Raw genomic sequence first — 6,954 nt, forward strand, 5'->3', positions numbered from 1 at the left:
CCTCTTCAGCACCCAAATTCTACTCATATAAAATTGTCCTGCAAAATGTGAAACCAACAAATCCTTAACCACCCTGGCCATGTTCCCCAATAAAGACAGATCCCTCCGCACCACTCTCTCTCTCTCTCAATGCCTCTCTCACCCCTCTGAGACCTCTCTGAATGGTCTTTGGGATCGCCTGTGCCCTCCAGGACCTGTGAAGAATAAACCTGGTTTTGTTAGAGTCTCTGATGGGTGATGCTGAGACCTGTCTTGCAGTCACAGTACGAGCCCAAGGGCTGGTGCAGCCACAGCAGAGGCTCTGGTCAGGGAAGCATCTGTGGGAATGTCCACAAGCACAGGGGTGCAGGGGGTGCCCGGGCTTTCCTAGCCTGAGCATCCCTGTCAGGAGCCTGAGATATAAACAGAACAATGTTAGAGTCCACATTCTCAGGAAGACTAATGAGGGCAGATACATAAAAAGGTTGACAGACTCAAGGTAAAACTATGGTTTTGTATTTCCATCTTCAAATACATTATGTGAAGGGCTTAGTGGCCAAGTATAGTTTCTTCCACATGAAAAATATAATTAATGATTATTCTTTTGTGAAATCTGGAGAAAATTTACTTGGCATGGTATAAGTCATTTGAAATGAAATTATTTTTAAGAAATCCATCTTGCCCTATGTAAGATACAGAAATATCTAGCCATTTGTGCCCAAAGTTGGAGAAAATATTGGAAGTTTATGAAAATAGATAAATGGGAAACTGTCTGTATGTATGGAGAAATTGAATTCAAACAAATGGATATCCAGGAAATAAGTAGGAGAAGCAGATTCCACTTCCACAGCCTGATGGGAGAATGGCAGTTCCTCACTCTGAGGATGTGAGCCCTGCAATCATGGGCACTTCTTCAGCCTCAGGACAATTGGCACATACATCATTGGAACCCTAATGATTCTTTTCAGAGCCCTCTTTATGTCTCTGTTCCTCAGGCTGTAGATGAAGGGGTTCAGCATGGGGGTGACCACCGTGTACATCACCGAGGCCACTGCACTTGCGTGGGAGCTCTGGGTAACAGCAGAGCTAAGGTACACTCCCAGTACTGTGCAATAAAATAAGGAGACAACTGAAAGGTGAGATGCACAGGTGGAAAATGCTTTATACTTGCCCTGAGCTGATGATATTCTGCATATGGAGGAAACTATCTTAGAGTAAGAGTAAAGGACCCCAGCCACAGGAGGACAACCCAGCACCACAATTCCAAAATATATCACCATGTCATTAAGAAAGGTGTCAGAACACGCATGCCCAACCACCTGATTGATTTCACAGAAAAAGTGGGGGATTTCCATGCCTGTGCAGAAGGACAGCCACGACAGCATTAAGCTCTGTAACAAGGAATTCAGCACACTGATGATCCAGGACACCAGAACCAGCAGTCCACAGAGTCGGCGGTTCATGATGACTGTGTAGTGCAGGGGGTGACAGATGGCCACGAAGCGGTCATAGGCCATCACCATCAGGAGTAAATTCTCCAGGAATCCAAACACACTGAAAAAAAAAAAATCTGGTTGATACAGCCTGCATATGTTATGGTTTTGCCCTGAAGCTGGATGTTCCACAGCATCTTGGGGATGGTGGTGGAGGTGAAACAGATGTCTACAGAGGACAGGTTGGCCAGGAAGAAGTACATGGGGGTGTGGAGGTGGGAGTCAGAGCTGACGGCCAGGATGAGAAGCAGGTTTCCAAACACAGTGATCAGGTACATGGAGAGGAAAAGCCCAAATATCAGGGGCTGCAGTTCTGGTTCCTCTGATAATCCTAGGAGAACAAACTCTGAAATTTGTGTATCATTACCTGGTTCCATCTGGTGGATGTTACTATCAAGGAAGAAAAAAAATAACAGAACAATTTTTAGCAAATTGATGTGATTTGTTTTTTTTATTACCCTTTATTTTTTTTTCATTATTTATGTTTCTATTTAAATTCCAGTTAGTTAACATGAAGTATAATACTACAGTCAGGTGTGCAATATAGTGTTCAAAACATCCATATGACACCTGGTGCTCAGCACAAGTGCTCTCCTCAATTCCCATCAACTATTTTCCCATCCCTCACCATCTCTCCTCTGGTAACCAGCAGTCTATTCTCTGTAGTTAAGAGTCTGTTTCTTTGTTTGCTCGCTCTCTTTTTTCCCCCTTTGCTTGTTTCTTTTGTTTCTTAAATTCCACATATGAGTTAAATCATATGGTATTAATCTTTTTCTGAATGACCAATTTCACTTAACGTAATACTCTTTACCTCCATCTGTGTCGTGTAAATGGCAAGAATCGTGTTCTATGGATGACTCTTATTTCATTATATATATATATATATATATATATATATATATATATATATATATATATATATATAAAATATACCACGTACTCTTTATCTATTATCAGTTGAAGGACACTTGGGCTGTTCCCATAGTTTGGCTATTGTAGATAATGCTGCTATAAATATTGGGGAGGATATATGCCTTTAAATACGTATTTTTGTATTATTTGGGTAAATACCTAGCATTGAAACTGCAGGATGAAAGGGCAGTTCTATTTAACTTTTTGAGGAACCTCCCTACAGCTTTCCAGAATGGCTGCATTAGGTTGCATTCCCACCAACAGGTCAAGAGTGTTCCTCTTCTTCACATACTCACCAACAATTGCTATTTCTTTTGTTGTTGTATTAGCCATTCTGACAGGTATGAGGTGATACCTGGTAGTTTTGACTTGTAGCAAATGGGCATTATTAACAAAGTAACATGCTACAATTTATATTTTGCAATCAGTAAGAAATTTATATTTTTTGTATAGATCTGATCCCATTTAAAGGATGTTACCTGACATCTCCAATTAGGAATTCCTGTCCATTCAGCCTTTGCCCTAAGAGGGCAGATATTACAGTTTAAATGAGAAATGCTTTCCTGCATTTGAAGAATATATGTTGAGCACTGACATCTTCTAGACAAAGAGCAGAGGGTGTTGAGAAAGAACAGTCCATACATCCTTTGGGTAAATACCTAAGAGTGCAATTGCTGGAACATAGGGTAGTTCTATTATTAACTTTTTGAGGAAACTCCATACTGTTTTCCAGAGTGGCTGCAACAGTTTGCATTTCCACCAACAATGAAAGAGGGTCCCCTTTCTCTGCATCCTCACCAACACCTGCTGTTTCATGTGTTGTTCATTTTAGCCATTCTGAGGGGTGTGAAGTGATACCTCATTGCAGCTTTGATGTGTGTTTCCCTGATGATGAGTGATGTTGAGCATCTTTTCATGGGTCTGTTAGCCACCCGTATGCCTATTTTGGAAAATTGTCTCCTCATGTCTTCTGTTCATTTCTTAACCGGATTATTTGTTTGTTTGGGGTGTTGAATTTGTTAAGTTCTTTATATATTTTGTATACTAACCCTCTATAAATATGTCATTTGGAGATATGTTCCCCATTCTGTAGGTTGCACTACTATATATTTACCCAAAGGATACAAAAAAAAAAAAAAAAACCTAATTTGAAGGAGTGTGTGCACCCTGATGATTTGCTTAGCAGCATTATCAACAATAGCCAAACTATGGAGAGAGCTCAAATGTCCACTGACTGATGAATGGATAAAGAAGATGTGAAATATAGATGATAGATAGATATAGATAGATAGATAGATAGATAGATAGATAGATATTACTCAGCCATCAAAAGGAATGAAATCTTGCCATTTACAATTACTTGGATGAAGCTACAGTGAAATAAGTCAGTCAGAGAAAGACAAACACCATATGATTTCACTCATGTGTGGAATTTAGGGAAATAAAGCAAACAAACATAGTGGCTAATAAAAGGTAGGCAAACCAGTAACAGACCCTTAAGTATAGAGAACAAACTGAGGGTTGCTGGAGGAAGGTGGGGAGGGTGATAGAGGTGATGGGGATGAAGGAGGGCACTTGTGGTGATGAGCACAGAGTGATGTATAGAAGAGTTGAATCACTAAATTCTACACCTGAAACCAATATGGCACTGTTTGTTAAATAATTGGAATAAATAAAAACTTGGAGAAAAATGAAAACTCCAAACAATCCAATGATGGAGAAAGAATATATATATAAAAAATCACATCCCATATGAGGTGGTGACAAGGTGCTGTGAAGGAAAAAAAAAAATTGGTATAAAAAGGAGTGTATGTGGAGGATGCTGTTTTGATAGGAGTTCAGGAAGACCTGCAAAGAAGGTGACATTTTAATAGAGGCTTGCAAAAAACACTAAGCAGAAGCAAGGTGGAAATCTGAATCAGGTGTGTGCCCTGCAGGGAAAGCAGAGCAAAGGCCCTGCAGAAGATACTTACTGCAGATCTGCAGATCTCAACATGCAGTCAGTGCGGTGAGGGAATGAGCAAGAGGGAGAGAGAGGAGAGGTGGTGGCAGAGAATGTTGAGGACCAAGGTGGCTTTCCTGCTACTGATGGGACTTCAAGACACAGGGAGTCCTTCCTTCACATGGTGTTCTTTGCATCTTATTAATTGTGTTCCAAGGTATTCTGTGAATAGAAATGAATTCATTCCTTATTTCCATCCATTTTTTAACAATCTGGCATTTAAGGGTCACACATTGGAGTATATGAACTTGAGTACCATTGTGCTGAGGACTGCTCATGCCCCACAACACACACACACACACACACACACACACACACACACACACACACATCACTGGCTCACACATGAACACAGTGCAATACCCCCTCCCGCCGCTATGCTACTCTCATGCTTTTCCTGCCTTTAGCCACAATACTGTTGAAAGAAGCGGTAGAAGGCAAGCTGTCAACACGAGATTACCTTTACCCTGAAGACTGTGTAAACAGTACTTAAAATCTATGTAAAGAAACATAAGAAAGCAGTTCCAAAATCACAGCGAGGAAACAAATGGATACAAGGGGGAAAAGAGATCTAATAAGCTCAGGCAGTCCCTGAGAGACTGATGAGCAGAGAGCTTCCCTGGTTCTGGCAGCATTCCAGCCCCAGTCCACATCCCCTGATGCCCAGAATAATTGACAAAGCATGAAAATAACAATGTTTCTAAACAACAAAGCATTGGTATCATCATGATTTCAAGATATTTTACTGATTGAATAACCTTCTAGAAAAAAATGTGCAAACGGAATAAATCACAATTCATAACAGAAAATATACAATGTACGACAATAGAAGGGGATTTTTAAAGATGAAATAATAAAAGACATTTCAGAATGATTTTAAAGGCAAAACTTTTGGAATCAGAAATCCAGGTTTTTTGTTTGGTTGGTTGGTTTTGTCTTTTTTTAAAGATTTTATTCATTTATTTGACAGAGAGAGACAGCCAGCGAGAGAGGGAACACAAGCAGGGGGAGTGGGAGAGGAAGAAGCAGGCTTCCAGTGAAGCAGAGAGCCCGATGCGGGGCTCGATCCCTGGACCCTGGGGTCATGCCCTGGGCCGAAGGCAGACCCTTAATGACTGAGTCACCCAGGTGCCCCAGAAAAACCAGGTTTTGAATGTCAGATCTACCACATATATGCTGCTTGAACTTGGGAGAGACAAGCAATCCATTCCAAATGAGAATATCCTCACTCAGATAGTGGGGATAGCAGCACCCATCCTCCTAGGGTGGCAGACAGCAGTCGTCAGTATGTGTAAAAAGCTTACAGTACAGTTCCTTCCTGTCACTAAGTGAGTGATTACAACCAGTGAAAAGATTTGGCTGAGTTTTTCTTCTACCTTATAAATCTCTCCATCATTTTCACACCTCCTGGTAATGAAGTATTACAAAGTGAAGCTAGTTAGCATATGGCTATTTGTATATGAAATACAATTTTTCATGTGAATACTCAGTGTGAGAGAAGATGCTGAGAAATGTCTGTCTCAGGAACTGCTGTTGCAAGGGAAGAGCTACCTGCATGGGTCTGGGTCTATCTATAAATACGGAACATGCTCAAAACTAATACTCTGTTTTCCTGCTCCCATTAACTGCAGACTCCTTGGATATGTTCTAATTTCACTGGAACCACTTTAGGTCCTCCCCGTTTCTTCCCCCGTCTCATCCAACTGCTCTTACATTCCCAGCACGTATTGTCAACAATGATGACTGCATTGCTGAGTCCAATGGATACTTCTCTTTTGAACACATTACATAAGTTACAAATAATTGAGTCTACTAGTCTCAGGTGACCTCAGGTAAAAGTTTTCAGGTTCCATTCTCTCTGATCCTTTCCTGAAATACCTGCTGAGCTCTCAGACTCACCTGGGTTCAATCTATAAGATGAAGGTCTCTGTGTGGAGGTCTGAATTTTCCTTGGATGATTGATGATGGAGACCAAAGCTCTGTTCCCAAACAGGACAGAAGGAAACAAATGCAGCATGGGTCCCTCTGCGAGACTTAGGAACCCAAAAGCAACAACCATGTCCCGGCCAGTCCAAGGATCCACGTGCTGAAGTTCTGAAGCAGAGGAGATATTTACAGCTCCTTGTGTCTGCTCACTAGGCGCTGTTTCCATTGTTACTCCCACCTCAGAGCACTTCATTCCCTGTGGGCCACTGGTCTGGACAGAAAGGAAACTTATCCTACTGAGACTCTGTTCCCAAGAGAAGAGATTAGAAGTGAATCCAGTTTTGTTTCCTCATTCTCATGAACTTGCCAGCCTTCCAGAGATCTAACATCCTTGTACTTTACTTTAACCTTGAGTTGATATTGATTTTATTTAATTGAAAGGTTACATTGTCATTTGTAGGTTTGGGGAGATGTTAATAAATAATCTATGTGGTCCTCTTCATGTATGGTTTTGAGAGAAAATCTCAATTCTCATGTAGACTCTGAAATAAATTCTGTCTTTGATTCTTCAAAGGGAGGGCCCATGAGTTGACAGTAAATATACCTCTGACAAAGTCTTTTAGTAGCAGAATAATGTCCCCA

At 41.0% G+C, this 6,954-nt stretch overlaps 1 pseudogene; it reads right to left on the reverse strand.

Annotated features, from left to right (window-relative positions):
* Positions 1-878: 878 nt before the first annotated feature.
* LOC125283737 (olfactory receptor 7A17-like) lies at positions 879-1,849 on the reverse strand (annotated as a pseudogene).
* Between the last annotated feature and the right edge of the window lie 5,105 nt (positions 1,850-6,954).

The sequence above is a fragment of the Ursus arctos genome, unplaced genomic scaffold (genome assembly GCF_023065955.2).
Source record: "Ursus arctos isolate Adak ecotype North America unplaced genomic scaffold, UrsArc2.0 scaffold_14, whole genome shotgun sequence".
NCBI classification, from domain to species: domain Eukaryota; kingdom Metazoa; phylum Chordata; class Mammalia; order Carnivora; family Ursidae; genus Ursus; species Ursus arctos.